Source organism: Aquarana catesbeiana, linkage group LG01, assembly GCF_042186555.1.
Source record: "Aquarana catesbeiana isolate 2022-GZ linkage group LG01, ASM4218655v1, whole genome shotgun sequence".
Classification (NCBI taxonomy): Eukaryota; Metazoa; Chordata; class Amphibia; order Anura; family Ranidae; genus Aquarana; species Aquarana catesbeiana.
Genome location: NC_133324.1, coordinates 851,304,825 through 851,321,544, shown reverse-complemented (window position 1 = coordinate 851,321,544; position 16,720 = coordinate 851,304,825).

Below are 16,720 nucleotides of genomic sequence, written 5' to 3'. Positions count from 1 at the left end.
GTCACAGTCCCTGGGCATGCTGGGACTGTGACGTTTTAGGGGGCGTGGTCATCGGGTGATGACCACGCCCCCTAAAACGTCACAGTCCCAGCATGCCCAGGGACTGTGACGGCATAAGGGGGCGGGGTCACCGCCTATATAAGTCAGAGCAGAGCGCACAGAGAGCATTCTAGCCCCAGAGAGCGTCGTGTCAACATCAGGAGAAGAGGGCAGAAGGCAGAAGGCAGAAGGCAGAAGGCAGAAGGCAGAAGGCAGAAGGCAGAAGGCAGAAGATTGAAGACCGGGCTCCTCCGCTTTAGCAAAAGAGCGGCAAAAGAGCAGAAGAGAGCGGAGGAGCCCGGCAGAAGATCCGGAGAGCGTGGAGAAGAACCGGAGAGACCCCCGAAGTCGGAAGAAGACCCCCGGAGCTGTCTAATAAAATGCTTTAAAAATCTGTGTAGTGTTTTTTTTTAAATTGACACTTTTTTCCTAGGTGAATGGGTAGGGGTACGCTGTACCCCATACTCATTCACATAGGGTGGGGGGCCGGGATCTGGGGGCTCCCTTATTAAAGGGGGCTCCCGGATTCCGATAAGCCCCCCGCCCGCAGACCCCGACAACCAACGGCCAGGGTTGTCGGGAAGAGGCCCTTGTCCTCATCGACATGGGGACAAGGTGCTTTGGGGTGGGGGGGCCGCAGCGCGCCCCCCTCCCCCAAGGCACCACCCCCCATGTTGAGGGCATGCGGCCTGGTACGGTTCAGGAGGGGGGGGGGGCGCTCGCTCGTCCCCACCCCCATTCCTGTCCGGCCGGGCTGCGTGCTCGGATAAGGGTCTGGTATGGATTGGGGGCGACCCCCCACGCCGTTTTTTTCGGCGTAGGGGGTTCCCCTCAAGGTCCATACCAGACCCAAGGGCCTGGTATGCCTCTGGAGGGGGAACCAATGCCGGTTTTTTATTTAAAATTTGGCGCGGAGTTCCCCCCTAAGGATTCATACCAAACACAGTGCCGGCATTGGCGGGGATCCAAGTCGGATCCCCGTTCATTGAAAGTCGGACACATGCCGGCTTCATGTCGCAGGGCAAAGTCGGATCCAAAGTAGGACGGCTGTCGTGTCGCACCAGTGTGAACCCAGCCTCAGTCTATTGACTATCATTGAAGTCGGATCAAAGTCGGATTGCCGTCTTGCATGATCCGACTTTGGCACGCGACTTGTGCTCAGATGTTCTTGAGGGGGAACTCCGCGCCAAATTTTAAATAAAAAACCGGCATGGGTTCCCCCTCCAAGAGCATACCAGGCCCTTGGGTCTGGTATGGACCTTGAGGGGAACCCCCTACGCCGATAAAAACGGCGTGGGGGTCCCCCCCAATCCATACCAGACCCTTATCCGAGCACGCAGCCCGGCCGGACAGGAATGGGGGTGGGGACGAGCGAGCGCCCCCCCCCTCCTGAGCCGTACCAGGCCGCATGCCCTCAACATGGGGGGTTGGTGCTTTGGGGGAGGGGGCGCGCTGCGGCCCCCCACCCCAAAGCACCTTGTCCCCATGTTGATGAGGACAAGGGCCTCTTCCCGACAACCCTGGCCGTTGGTTGTCGGGGTCTGCGGGCGGGGGGCTTATCGGAATCCGGGAGCCCCCTTTAATAAGGGAGCCCCCAGATCCCGGCCCCCCACCCTATGTGAATGAGTATGGGGTACAGCGTACCCCTACCCATTCACCTAGGAAAAAAGTGTCAATTTAAAAAAAAAACACTACACAGATTTTTAAAGCATTTTATTAGACAGCTCCGGGGGTCTTCTTCCGACTTCGGGGGTCTCTCCGGTTCTTCTCCACGCTCTCCGGATCTTCTGCCGGGCTCCTCCGCTCTCTTCTGCTCTTTTGCCGCTCTTTTGCTAAAGCGGAGGAGCCCGGTCTTCAATCTTCTGCCTTCTGCCTTCTGCCTTCTGCCTTCTGCCCTCTTCTCCTGATGTTGACACGACGCTCTCTGGGGCTAGAATGCTCTCTGTGCGCTCTGCTCTGACTTATATAGGCGGTGACCCCGCCCCCTTATGCCGTCACAGTCCCTGGGCATGCTGGGACTGTGACGTTTTAGGGGGCGTGGTCATCGGGTGATGACCACGCCCCCTAAAACGTCACAGTCCCAGCATGCCCAGGGACTGTGACGGCATAAGGGGGCGGGGTCACCGCCTATATAAGTCAGAGCAGAGCGCACAGAGAGCATTCTAGCCCCAGAGAGCGTCGTGTCAACATCAGGAGAAGAGGGCAGAAGGCAGAAGGCAGAAGGCAGAAGGCAGAAGGCAGAAGGCAGAAGATTGAAGACCGGGCTCCTCCGCTTTAGCAAAAGAGCGGCAAAAGAGCAGAAGAGAGCGGAGGAGCCCGGCAGAAGATCCGGAGAGCGTGGAGAAGAACCGGAGAGACCCCCGAAGTCGGAAGAAGACCCCCGGAGCTGTCTAATAAAATGCTTTAAAAATCTGTGTAGTGTTTTTTTTTTAAATTGACACTTTTTTCCTAGGTGAATGGGTAGGGGTACGCTGTACCCCATACTCATTCACATAGGGTGGGGGGCCGGGATCTGGGGGCTCCCTTATTAAAGGGGGCTCCCGGATTCCGATAAGCCCCCCGCCCGCAGACCCCGACAACCAACGGCCAGGGTTGTCGGGAAGAGGCCCTTGTCCTCATCGACATGGGGACAAGGTGCTTTGGGGTGGGGGGGCCGCAGCGCGCCCCCCTCCCCCAAGGCACCACCCCCCATGTTGAGGGCATGCGGCCTGGTACGGTTCAGGAGGGGGGGGGCGCTCGCTCGTCCCCACCCCTATTCCTGTCCGGCCGGGCTGCGTGCTCGGATCGGGGTCTGGTATGGATTGGGGGCGACCCCCCACGCCGTTTTTTCGGCGTAGGGGGTTCCCCTCAAGGTCCATACCAGACCCAAGGGCCTGGTATGCCTCTGGAGGGGGAACCCATGCCGGTTTTTTATTTAAAATTTGGCGCGGAGTTCCCCCCTAAAGATTCATACCAAACACAGTGCCGGCATTGGCGGGGATCCAAGTCGGATCCCCGTTCATTGAAAGTCGGACACATGCCGGCTTCATGTCGCAGGGCAAAGTCGGATCCAAAGTAGGACGGCTGTCGTGTCGCACCAGTGTGAACCCAGCCTCATTGAAGTCGGATCAAAGTCGGATTGCCGTCTTGCATGATCCGACTTTGGCACGCGACTTGTGCTCAGATGTTCTTGAGGGGGAACTCCGCGCCAAATTTTAAATCAAAAACCGGCATGGGTTCCCCCTCCAAGAGCATACCAGGCCCTTGGGTCTGGTATGGACCTTGAGGGGAACCCCCTACGCCGATAAAAACGGCGTGGGGGTCCCCCCCAATCCATACCAGACCCTTATCCGAGCACGCAGCCCGGCCGGACAGGAATGGGGGTGGGGACGAGCGAGCGCCCCCCCCCCTCCTGAGCCGTACCAGGCCGCATGCCCTCAACATGGGGGGTTGGTGCTTTGGGGGAGGGGGCGCGCTGCGGCCCCCCACCCCAAAGCACCTTGTCCCCATGTTGATGAGGACAAGGGCCTCTTCCCGACAACCCTGGCCGTTGGTTGTCGGGGTCTGCGGGCGGGGGGCTTATCGGAATCCGGGAGCCCCCTTTAATAAGGGAGCCCCCAGATCCTGGCCCCCCACCCTATGTGAATGAGTATGGGGTACAGCGTACCCCTACCCATTCACCTAGGAAAAAAGTGTCAATTTAAAAAAAAAACACTACACAGATTTTTAAAGCATTTTATTAGACAGCTCCGGGGGTCTTCTTCCGACTTCGGGGGTCTCTCCGGTTCTTCTCCACGCTCTCCGGATCTTCTGCCGGGCTCCTCCGCTCTCTTCTGCTCTTTTGCCGCTCTTTTGCTAAAGCGGAGGAGCCCGGTCTTCAATCTTCTGCCTTCTGCCTTCTGCCTTCTGCCTTCTGCCTTCTGCCCTCTTCTCCTGATGTTGACACGACGCTCTCTGGGGCTAGAATGCTCTCTGTGCGCTCTGCTCTGACTTATATAGGCGGTGACCCCGCCCCCTTATGCCGTCACAGTCCCTGGGCATGCTGGGACTGTGACGTTTTAGGGGGCGTGGTCATCGGGTGATGACCACGCCCCCTAAAACGTCACAGTCCCAGCATGCCCAGGGACTGTGACGGCATAAGGGGGCGGGGTCACCGCCTATATAAGTCAGAGCAGAGCGCACAGAGAGCATTCTAGCCCCAGAGAGCGTCGTGTCAACATCAGGAGAAGAGGGCAGAAGGCAGAAGGCAGAAGGCAGAAGGCAGAAGATTGAAGACCGGGCTCCTCCGCTTTAGCAAAAGAGCGGCAAAAGAGCAGAAGAGAGCGGAGGAGCCCGGCAGAAGATCCGGAGAGCGTGGAGAAGAACCGGAGAGACCCCCGAAGTCGGAAGAAGACCCCCGGAGCTGTCTAATAAAATGCTTTAAAAATCTGTGTAGTGTTTTTTTTTTTTAAATTGACACTTTTTTCCTAGGTGAATGGGTAGGGGTACGCTGTACCCCATACTCATTCACATAGGGTGGGGGGCCGGGATCTGGGGGCTCCCTTATTAAAGGGGGCTCCCGGATTCCGATAAGCCCCCCGCCCGCAGACCCCGACAACCAACGGCCAGGGTTGTCGGGAAGAGGCCCTTGTCCTCATCGACATGGGGACAAGGTGCTTTGGGGTGGGGGGGCCGCAGCGCGCCCCCCTCCCCCAAGGCACCACCCCCCATGTTGAGGGCATGCGGCCTGGTACGGTTCAGGAGGGGGGGGGCGCTCGCTCGTCCCCACCCCCATTCCTGTCCGGCCGGGCTGCGTGCTCGGATAAGGGTCTGGTATGGATTGGGGGCGACCCCCCACGCCGTTTTTTCGGCGTAGGGGGTTCCCCTCAAGGTCCATACCAGACCCAAGGGCCTGGTATGCCTCTGGAGGGGGAACCCATGCCGGTTTTTTATTTAAAATTTGGCGCGGAGTTCCCCCCTAAAGATTCATACCAAACACAGTGCCGGCATTGGCGGGGATCCAAGTCGGATCCCCGTTCATTGAAAGTCGGACACATGTCGGCTTCATATCGCAGGGCAAAGTCGGATCCAAAGTAGGACGGCTGTCGTGTCGCACCAGTGTGAACCCAGCCTCAAAGTCATACTACTGTCGTGTAGTATAGTGTGAACCCAGCCTTAGGCTGGGTTCACACTGGTGCGACACGACAGCCGTCCTACTTTGGATCCGACTTTGCCCTGCGACATGAAGCCGGCATATGTCCGACTTTCAATGAACGGGGATCCGACTTGGATCCCCGCCACTGTGTTTGGTATGAATCTTTAGGGGGAACTCCGCACCAAATTTTAAATAAAAATCCGGCATGGGTTCCCCCTCCAAGAGCATACCAGGCCCTTGAGTCTGGTATGGACCTTAAGGGAAACCCCCTACGCCGAAAGAACGGTGTGGGGGTCCCCCCAAATCCATACCAGACCCTTATCCGAGCACGCAGCCCGGCCGGACAGGAATGGGGGTGGGGACGAGGAAGCGCCCCCCCCCCCCTCCTGAGCCGTACCAGGCCGCATGCCCTCAACATGGGGGGTTGGTGCCTTGGGGGAGGGGGCGCACTGCAGGCCCCCCCACCCCAACGCACCTTGTCCCCATGTTGATGAGGACAAGGGCCTCTTCCCGACAACCCTGTCGGAGCGTTTGTCGGACCAGTGTGAATCTAAGGCTGGGTTCACACTGGTTCGACAAACGCTCCGACATTGGGAGCTCATGTCGCATGACGTGTGAAATCCAATGTTTCCCTATGGGAGCCGTCCTAACTGGTCCGACACAAGTCGTTCCGACTTTAGAAATGCTCCCTGTACTACTTTGATCCGACTTTGATCCTACTTCAGCCTATAGACTATCATTGAAGTCGGATCAAAGTCGGATCGCCGTCTTGCATGATCCAACTTCAGGACGCGACTTGTGCTCAGATGATCTTGAGGGGGAACTCCGCACCAAATTTTAAATAAAAAACCGGCATGGGTTCCTCCCCAGGAGAATACCAGGCCCTTGGGTCTGGTATGGACCTTGAGGGGAACCCCCCTACGCCGAAAGAACGGCGTGGGGGTCCCCCCAAATCCATACCAGACCCTTATCCGAGCACGCAGCCCGGCCGGACAGGAATGGGGGTGGGGACGAGGAAGCGCCCCCCCCCCCTCCTGAGCCGTACCAGGCCGCATGCCCTCAACATGGGGGGTTGGTGCCTTGGGGGAGGGGGCGCACTGCAGGCCCCCCCACCCCAACGCACCTTGTCCCCATGTTGATGAGGACAAGGGCCTCTTCCCGACAACCCTGTCGGAGCGTTTGTCGGACCAGTGTGAATCTAAGGCTGGGTTCACACTGGTTTGACAAACGCTCCGACATTGGGAGCTCATGTCGCATGACGTGTGAAATCCAATGTTTCCCTATGGGAGCCGTCCTAACTGGTCCGACACAAGTCGTTCCGACTTTAGAAATGCTCCCTGTACTACTTTGATCCGACTTTGATCCTACTACAGCCTATAGACTATCATTGAAGTCGGATCAAAGTCGGATCGCCGTCTTGCATGATCCAACTTCAGGACGCGACTTGTGTTCAGATGATCTTGAGGGGAAACTCCGCACCAAATTTTAAATAAAAAACCGGCATGGGTTCCCCCCCAGGAGAATACCAGGCCCTTGGGTCTGGTATGGACCTTGAGGGGAACCCCCCTACGCCGAAAAAATGGCGTGGGGGTCCCCCACAATCCATACCAGACCCCTATCCGAGCACGCAGCCCGGCCGGACAGGAATGGGATTGGGACGAGCGAGCGCCCCCCCTCCTGAACCGTACCAGGCCGCATGCCCTCAACATGGGGGGTTGGTGCCTTGGGGCAGGGGGCGCGCCCCTTGTCATCCGATGACCATGCCCCCTTATGCCGTCACAGTCCCAGCATGCCCAGGGACTGTGACGGCATAAGGGGGCGGGGTCACCGCCTATATAAGCCATAGCAGAGCACACAGAGAGCATTCCAGCTGGAGAGAGCGTCGTATCAACATCAGGAGAAGAGGGCAGAAGGCAGAAGATTGAAGACCGGGCTCCTCCGCTATAGCAAAAGAGCCGGAGAGCGCGGAGAAGAACCGAAGAGACCCCCGAAGTCGGAAGACCCCCGGAGCTGTCTAATAAATTACTTTAAAAATCTGTGTAGCGTCTTTTTTTAATTGACACATTTTCCCTAGGTGAATGGGTAGGGGTACCATGTACCCCATACTCATTCACATAGGGTGGGGGGCCGGGATCTGGGGGCCCCCTTATTAAAGGGGGCTCCCGGATTCCGATAAGCCCCCCGCCCGCAGACCCCGACAACCAACAGCCAGGGTTGTCGGGAAGAGGCCCTTGTCCTCATCAACATGGGGACAAGGTGCTTTGAGGTGGGGGGGCCCACAGCGCACCCCCCTCCCCCAAGGCACCAACCCCCCAATGTTGAGGGCATGCTGCCTGGTACGGTTCAGGAGGGGGGGCGCTCGCTCGTCCCCACCCCCATTCCTGACCGGCCGGGTTGCGTGCTCGGATAAGGGTCTGGTATGGATTTGGGGGGACCCCCACGCCGTTTTTTCGGCGTAGGGGGTTCCCCTCAAGGTCCATACCAGACCTAAGGGCCTGGTATGCTCTTGGAGGGGGAACCCATGCCGGTTTTTTATTTAAAATTTGGTGCGGAGTTCCCCCTCAAGATTCACACCAAGACATCCGACATTGTGTTATTTTCTACCCCCTTCTGTAGCCCCTCCCATTGTGTGTTAGTTTTAATTGGTCAAAGGACAAGTATACTATCTGAAAAGTCAGATCAAAGTTGTATCCTGTTCATGAAAGTCGGATGGATGTAGGACCAATGTAGGATCAATGTAGGACCAATGTAGGACTGATGTCGCAGAGCAAAGTAGGATGAAAGTCGTACTACTGTTGTGTAGTATAGTGTGAACCCAGCCTCATCCTACTTCAGCCCATTGACTATCATTGAAGTAGGGTCAAAGTCGGATCCTTGTCCTAACCATCCGACTTTGGCATGCGACATTGTGTTATTTCCTGCCCCCTGCTGTAGCCCCTCCCATTGTGTGTTAGTTTTGATTGGTCAAAGGACAAGTGTACTATCTGAATAGTCGGATCAAGTAGTATCCTGTTCATGAAAGTTGGATGGATGCAGGACCAATGTAGGATCAATGTAGGACTAATGTAGGACTGATGTCGCAGAGCAAAGTAGGATGAAAGTCGTACTACTGTCGTGTAGTACAGTGTGAACCCAGCCTGAGGGCACATTCTATATGTATTGGCTAGGGCCGCCCCTCTATGCTTCCATCATTAACATTAGAGTTTCCACAGGGTTCCTTTCTGAAGACCTCCTCGCTGATGCTACTATTGTTCTCTACAGCTCTCAAAAATAATAAAGACTCCATCATATTCTCTTCTAGAAACTTCACTGCTGGAATGGAAAGAAAAGATCCTTCCCGGTTACATATGGTAAATTCAGTAAGAAATAGTGCTAGAAAATTAGCTAATAAGGAGAGGAAAGTCATTTCTTTTGGTGGCCCATCATGACATGGTTCTTTTCCTCAATGCTATATGACCTCATACATGCAGACACGTGTTTTCAATATTGTGCTTGAATGACCATTAGTTTGTAATAATACAGTCAGAGCACTATGAAAGCAAAAAGCCATAGCCTCAGCTACATTTCACAAGATTTGTTATTGTATTTCTCTCACCAGTGGTCTTTACAGGCCTACATCCAGAACAGGAGTCAAGTATAGCAGCTTTAGCAAATCAGCCCAACCATGTTGTCTTTTTTTCCTGGTACATCATGCTAGGCAAAGCTCCTTTACTATATCCTATTATCATGATTCATGAATCAGTTCCTTAATCCAGTGGTGTACCTAATCCATATGGTACCCGGGGTCAGTGTGGTCAATTTTCATTAAAACTGGAATGGGCTTAAATGGGGCATAATTCTAATAGACTGCAGATCTCTCCATTTTAGCACCAGACCTCCTCTGTAACTCTAAACTGGTAACCTGTAAATGCCTATAGAGTTTTGTAGGTACCATAGTTTTGCGCTGTTCCACGGGTGGACATAATTTTAAAGTGTGACATATTTGGCATCTATTTACTCAGTGTAACATCATATTTTATATTTTACCAAACAAACACACTTTTCCCCACCTCCCATCTATATCTCTGGCAATCAACAGATCCCTACCTAATTTGGCCGACTCATCAACGCACCTTGCAACAGGTAACCTCACTATACAATTGCACATACCCACTCAGAACTGCTGACCGGTTCCTTCAACTACACACAATGACACTAAAAATCTAATTTTTCACTTTAAAAGGCCTGAACGGTCCTCATAAGAGGCAGATGGCATGGAAAGAAGCGAATAGACTCCAAGGTGACATCATATGCTTCCAAGAGACTCATTTCACCTCTCATAAACCTCCACTATTCCAAAATCACAGATTTCCCCATATCTTCCATGCCAAGGACCCATAAAAAAAGAGAGGAGTAGCAATAGCTATCAAGAACTCTATCCAATTTAAATACCTGGATGCTCATTTGGACACATCCGGCAGGTATATAGTTCTAGTCTGTTAACTTAACAATACCAAATACACATTGGTAAACATATACCTCACCAATACAAAGCAACTATCATTTCTGAAAAAGATCTGGAAAAAAGTGTCCCTAATGCGGCAAGGAAATGTGATCTTATGCGGTGACATTTTTACAGTAATCAATGCATTTTTAATAGCACTGATTGCTGTATTAATGCCAATGGTTCCAAAATTGTGTCAAAATTGTCCGATGTGTCCACGATAATGTCGCAGTCACAATATCGCAGATCGCCACCATTACTAGTAAAAAAAAATAAATAAAAATGCTTTAAATCTATCCCCTATCTTGTAGACACTATAACTTTTGCACAAACCAATCAATATACACTTATTGCGATTTTTTTTTTTTTTTACCAAAAGTATGTAGAAGAATACATATCAGCCTAAGCTGAGGAAAAAAAAATGTTTTTTATATATTTTTGGGGGATATTTGTAACGAAACGCCCCACATTCCGCTTGAGTGCTTTCTTCATATACCTCTTCCTCCCAGTCTGAATACAGATATCAGATATTCCAACCGCTCACAAGCACAAAAAAAGGTGATACTTGTTTAGTTGCTAAACATGGACTGTTTTATTAGAAGCAAAATACAAGTCTACAAAATACAAGCAGCCAATGTTATTATTTTTTTCCAAAATAAATTTTATTGAAAATACATTGTGTCAGTATAACAGTATCATCATACATTCGTTCAAAAATCAAGGAACAGTTGTTATTGTGATTAAGACAAATATGTCAATGATTTGGCAATAACAGAAAATCTCCTATGCATACATTTCAACGTACATAAGACAAGAGTGTTATAGCTAGTAGAAGAAAAAAACAATAAATTGACTGTTGAGTAGATATTGCTAGGTATTATGGCATATTTTCCATCTTCTGTTATGACCAATGAGGGGAGGTTCCAATTCGTAGAATGATGGTGCGGGAATTAGTATGATAATTCAATCCATATGGAGTGTAAATTTGCTGGCCGGGTGCTCTGTTATGAGGACCCGAACCGCAGGAGTTATTAAGATGGGTTCTGGGTGGATAGTGAAAGACATAGGGATGGAGGATAGGGTGGGGGTCGATGGGGTGTGGGGGGGAGGGAGGGGGTGGGGATATAGGAGGGAGGTCAAGGTGATGGGGGGGTGGTTGTCTCCTCAGTCTCCGCCACTTGTAGTGTAATTGCAGTGTGATATCGCTTTAGGATGGAGTAGATTAGGTTTGCAGGACACCTAGTGTTGGAGAGCTGCATAGGGATAATGTTGACATGCGGCCTCCCATACTCATCCCTTGGTTAGGGGTGGGAGGTCCATGTCCGCTAGGATAGGAGAGGAAATACGTGGGAGGTGTGGTTGAGGGGACTATGCAGTGTAGTTAGTGGGTGTTTATCACAAGTGAGCAGGTCATGGTCAAAAGTTACTTAGTTCATCAATGTCAAATATCTGTCGGTTGTTCGAAAATGAATCCAGCATGCCCACGTCTTGGAAAATTTGGCTGGTGAGTCTCGGGATATGGAAATGAGTTCTTCCATTTCAGCTATTTTGTTAATTTGTTTGAACCATTCTGGGATGGTCGGTACGTGAGGAGAGCCCCAATGTCTTGGAATGCACATTTTTGCTGCATTAATTAGGGGTAAGATCAGTGTCTTACGGTAGTATTGAGCTGATAAATCTGAGTGATGGAAGAGGCATTGGGCTGGGGAATGCTCTAAGGTGAAAGTAGATATTGATTCAGTGAGTTCTCTGACTTGCGTCCAGAATGGTTGAATTGCTGGGCATGACCACAAAATGTGCAGCAATGTGCCCGGTTCTCCATCACATCTCCAGCATTTGTTGGGATATGAGGGGTTGAGTTTGTTTAAAATGGCTGGGGTTCTGTACCAGCGTGTTAGGGTCTTGTAGTTGTTTTCCTGAATGGAAACGATTAGAGAGCCTTTATGGGCAATCGTAAATACATGTTCCCATTGGTCTTCTGATAGTTCTGATTGTATTTCTCTTTTCCATGTCCTGCATGCTTTCCCTTCTTTGGGGGAAGTTTCTGCAAATAGCATTGCATAGATATTGGAGATTAAGTGTTGTTGGGGGTTAAATTGGGAGCAGAGGTGTTCAAATGGAGTAAATGGTTGTGTAATGGAGGAGCCGTGGTTGATCTCTTGTAAAAAGTGGCGAATTTGAAAGTAGGTCCAGAATGGGAGAGGGTTGCTAGTGGTGGTGGGTGTTAACGCGAGGCGGTCTAAGAGAGAACCATCGCGGAAAAATTGATGTGCTAATATGTTTGGGTGTTGCCATTGATGTGTTAGGAATTATGCGGACTTACCCGGAAGGAAGGCAGGGTTTAGTCTTATAGGAGTTAAGGGTCCCGGAGTAGACGAGATGTGTAGCTTTTGGCAAGTTTCCCTGAAACAGCCGAGGGTTGGATCAATAAGAGGGTGTTCTCTGAGAGTGGTGGGGATATGTTTAGGCGCCAACCAGGGTGTTGATCGTAGAGGCAAGGGAGACAGTGAGTTTTCCAGTCTGACCCAATCTTTGCATTGGTTATGTAGTGACCAATCTACAATTCTGGTAAGATGGCAGGCCCAGTAGTATTTTTTGAGATCTGGAAAACCAATGCCCCCCTTCGTCTTAGGTCATGTAAGGAGGTCGTATGCAATTCTTGGATGTTTTTGCTTTCATAGAAATTCTGTACATAACCTTATATACGACAGGAAGAATGATGGGGGAAGTTTAATGGGGATAGCTTGTAGGATGTATAGAATACGGGGAAGGATATTCATTTTGACAATTGCCGCGCGACCGAACCAAGAAAACTGTGGTTTGTTCCATTTCTTGAGGTCTTTGGATATGGTTTTGAGAATGGGAAGATAATTTTTGGCGAAGAGATCCGAGAGGTTCGCTGTATAGTAAATTCCAAGGTATTTAATTGCGTCATGCCGCCATTGGAAGGGGAAGTTAGTTTCACACTGTGTAACCGTCTCTTGTGGGATGGTGACATTGAGGGCATGGGATTTGGAGAAGTTTATTTTGGAATTAGAGAGGCATTGGAAGAGTTGGAAGTCTTTCAGTAAGTTTGGAATTGAAATATGGGGCTCACTAAGGGAAAGTAGAATGTCGTCAGCAAAAGCTGCCAACTTGCAGGTGCGGACTGCTATGGGTATGCCTTTAATATTTTCGTTGTTCCTGAGGCAGTTTAAGAGTGGTTCTAGGGTTAGTACAAAAGGGATAGGGGAGAGTGGGCAGCCTTTCCTCGTCCCAGTGGTTATGGAGAAGGCATCTGACATATGGCCATTAATCCAAACTCTAGCAGTTGGTGTCATGTATAGGGACATGATTGAGTTGAACATACGGTTTTGGAGTCCTAGGCGTCTCAATACTGCCCCCATATAGTCCCAGGCCACTCTGTCAAACGCTTTCTCCGCGTCCAACGACAGGAAGAACCCCTTGTGCTTATTGATTGTCATCCAGTGGTGGAGATTTATGGCTTTGATAGTGTTATCTCTTGCCTCTCATCCTGGAATAAAACCAACTTGGTCTTTTTCTATCAAAGATGGTAGGAGAGGAAGCAAGCGATTGGCGAGGATTCTGGCAAAAAGTTTTATGTCAACATTTAGTAGGGAAATCGGCCTATAGTTAGTAACTAGTGTCATATCCTTCCCCTCCTTTGGTATAACTGTAATGTGCACTTCCAGAAGTCTGTGGAAGGGAAGCGTGGAGGAGGAGAGGGAGTTAAAGGCCTTGAGGAAGGGCCTTGCGGCTGTGAATTTGTCTGGGCTGGCACTCTTTCCTGCTTTTAGTTGTTTGATCGCATTTTTAAGTTTGACTTCTGAGATGGGATTTTCTAATTGGTGGGAGTCCTCTCTGTCAATGGGTTTAGGACAGTGTTCTTTTAGGAAATTCTTGATAAGGGAGCGCCTAGTGTTGTTTGTAGTGGGGCCGTCCGCTTGCGTCTTGAGGTTGTACAGAGTGGAATAGTATGTCTCAAATTGGGAAGCTATGTCTGGGACTGTGATTTTCAGCCTACCTTGGGAATCATTGATAGTATGGATGGTACGTGGCTAAGTATTTGCCGCTTTTGTTTCCAAATTCATAGAATAATTTCTGTTGTAGAGTAAATTTACGTTTTGTTTTGTGGGATAGTTCTGTAAGTAGGCGTTCTCTGGTTTGTGTGAGGTCTTGGTATGTCTGTTGAACTTGAGTTTGTTTGTGAGCTAGTTCTAGAATTTTAATCTTTTGAATCAGGTTTGTGATTTTGGCTTGGTGGGCTTTTTTCTGCGAAGTCTTTAGGGCAATGAATTTTCCCCTCAGGACACATTTGCGGGCCTCCCATTGTGTTAGTGGGGCTGTTTCTCCATTGTCATTGTCTAGAAAGAAATTGTGTATGGCTTGCCTAATGTTTTTGATATCCTCTACTGAGGTTAACAGAGTTGAGTCTAAGCGCCATATCTTCAAAACGGTATGGTGGTCTGGGAAGGTCAATGTCATTGTGATTGGGTGATGGTCAGCTTATTTCCCATCTCTGGATCTCACATCCCCTGCAGGAACCGCTGCGACTTGTAGTTCTACTGCTCAGCCAACTGACCTGAATGCAACTTCTTCTACCCTCATGTGAGTGGATATTGCTGTTTTTAATAAAATTTGTTTGTGATATATATTCAGAGGCGCTCCTTTCCTTGTTAATGATGGTCAGATAGGAGCATTGGTTCGATTGTCGCGTGGGAAACAAAAGGAAGGTCCGTCTGGGAAAGGAAGAGGTAGTCAATTCTGGAATATCTGTTATGAGGGGTGGAAAAGAATGTGTAGTCCTTATCATTTGGATGAAGAGTGCGCCACATGTCATGTAAGAGAAGCTCTTGAAATTGTAGTTTGATTTGTCTTAGGGTTCTGTAGGGCAACGATGTGGTGCCTGATGAGGTGTCTAATAGTGGGTATACAGCCACATTAAAGTCTCCCCCGAGTATGGTTAGACCAGTAGAGAAACCTGTTAGAAGTTGGGAGATCTGTCTAAAGAAACTAGATTGTGCAGAGTTAGGGCTGTAGATATTGGCCAGGGTTACAGGTCGGTCTTGAATCCTGCCTTTTAAAATGATGTATCTGCCTTCCTTATCAATAAGCGAATCAGTGAGTTCCCAGTTCAAGTTTTTGTAGATCAGAATTAAAACTCCTTTAGTTTTTGCCTGTGGGTTAGTAGAATGGTAGGAATGTGGGAACCAGTTGTTTATGGACTTGGGAATCTTGTCTGTGCGAAAATGAGTTTCCTGTAGGAAGAGGATGTTGGTTTTTAGTTTGTGCATCAGAGAGAGAACTTGGCTGCATTTCTCTGGGATATTGAGCCCTTTCATGTTTAGGGATGTCACTTTTAGCGTGTTATGTTTAGTGGTAGGTTTTGTGTGTGACATAATGTTTGGGGGGGTAAGGCTTTGAATAAGTGAGAGCATCAGTCGATTTTGTCTATATATACTCTTAAGTGTGGTAAAGGGTGGGTCGTGGGGATATTGGTGTCCTGGGGGGAGGGTTAAAGTAGCGCTATTAGGGTGGCGGAGACCGAGGAGGCGGGAGGGAATAGGGGAAGCGGAGGAAAAGAAGGGAAAGTAAGTGTGCTTGAGAAAGAAAGAAGGAGAGGTAGAGGAGGAGGGGTAGGGAAGGTACTGAGGGCCACCGGGGGGGAGGGAACTACTGAGGGAGGAGGAGAAAGAGAGAGAGAAAGGAGAGAAAAAGACAAGAGAGAAGACTAGAACAAAAAAAGGGGGGAATATTACGTGGTCCGGTGGAGGTAAATGGGAAAAAATGGGTTCCCGTTGTGTGGAGAGGTGAAATGTGCCGGTATTAAAGGAGTAGTTTGGTATGTATAGTCCTCTGGTCCTCAGAGGTATGGGGATATTAGAGATAGGAGAAGGAGCCATTGGATTATAGCATTTAGCTTAAGGACTATGGTTTAACCGAGGGAGAGCTTGGTTTTAATATGGTGTCGCATTATAAAATAAAATATCAAATGAGGTCGCTTGGGACAATAGACTACATCAGCCTATTTTGAGGTGCGTCATCATTGGCATTGTGAGGATTGAGAGTGGTTGTCTACAGTTGAATCACATAAATGTTTGTCGTGGAAAGAAAGAAGTCAGCTATAGAATTTACTTTGCTACATTAGCTAAGGATTTTTCAGTTAACATGTGTACCCTTCTGTAATTTTAACATTTTCCCCCAGATTGGACCTTTGGCGTGTGCGGCCGAGCCCCAGTCAGTCTGTGAGTGGGTTTCTGAGAGCCTATTGTAAAGATGGACCGGCTTTGCTCACCTGATTGTATGCTCGTCTAAGAAGCCATGAAGTAGGAAGCACAACATAGGTGGGGTATAGGGATCAACCACACACGCTAGAGGCCCACCAAGGTTCTTCTGTTTAGCTGCTTAAGAAAAATAACATTAATTATGACGAAACACAAACAAAAAAAGAGGAAACCTTATAAAGAACAAAGAAAGCATTTAAATGAGACCGGTCATTTAGTCGTCATATATAATAAAAGGGGGAGATTTGGCAATCTCCAACATATAACATTAACAAAACGATCCATTGTAGGGAGTAGTAATCGTTCAGGGGGATTGAATGAAGATTAGATGGGAGTTGGGTGAGGGGGTGGAAGGTTAAGGAGATAGAAAGGAAATAGAAAGGGAGGAAACTTTTTGGAGGACTATGTAGTAGTCTTAGAAATTATTCATCCCAATGCATGCGTAGGTCATACTTGCGTGACAATGTTCAGGTTGACAGTAATCATTCTGTGTTGTAGAAGTTACGGTTAGCTGTCTCAGATGAGGGAGATCGAGCGTCGTGGTGGGTTCATAGTTCTTGGACAGGTTTTGTGTAGTGTAGAGAAGTAGGGGGTGTTCTCTGGATGTAGGCAAGTTTCTGGATCCAAGTGGTGGGCACCTGCCAAGTTCAAGGTGAGGGGAGGATATTGGACTGGCCATTTGAGCTGTGAAGCATTTCCTCTCTGATGTCGGGTTTCTGTGTGTAGGTAGCTGCGTTGTGGTAGGCTTGATTGAAGCATATCTTAATGGGCTATTTGTTAGGTATCAGGTTTAAGGGCTTC